Below are 447 nucleotides of genomic sequence, written 5' to 3'. Positions count from 1 at the left end.
TGAGCAACTTCTTTCACTTTTCACTTTCATGCATTGAAGGAAATGGCAACCCACTCCAGTGTTCTTGCCTGGAGAATCCCAGGGGTGCGGGAGCCTGGTGGGCTGATGTCTATGGGGTCGGACACGACTGAAGCGACCTAGCAGCAGCAGACCTCAATTCTAAGCTCTCTGTGTGACCTAGGACAAGTCACTCTTCCCCTTGGATTTTCTGTTCCTAATGCCAAGTAAATCTGCTTTTCTCTGCCAGACAACCTTCCATAGGTCAGGCTTGGCTGAGTTCCTGATGACTGTGAGAGGCTAGAGCTCTTGCTATCCCTAAACCCCCAGCCTGCAACATGGAGGTGAATGTCTTATGGAGGAACATGGGAGCGAGTAGGGAAGGTGGACACTGTCAGGGTGGCACCAAAATACAGAGAACTGGACCTCGGGCACCTCCAGTGGGCCCCG

This window comes from Bison bison, unplaced genomic scaffold, assembly GCF_000754665.1.
Source record: "Bison bison bison isolate TAMUID 2011002044 unplaced genomic scaffold, Bison_UMD1.0 scf7180017864349, whole genome shotgun sequence".
Classification (NCBI taxonomy): domain Eukaryota; kingdom Metazoa; phylum Chordata; class Mammalia; order Artiodactyla; family Bovidae; genus Bison; species Bison bison.
Note: the sequence above shows the minus strand (reverse complement) of the source record.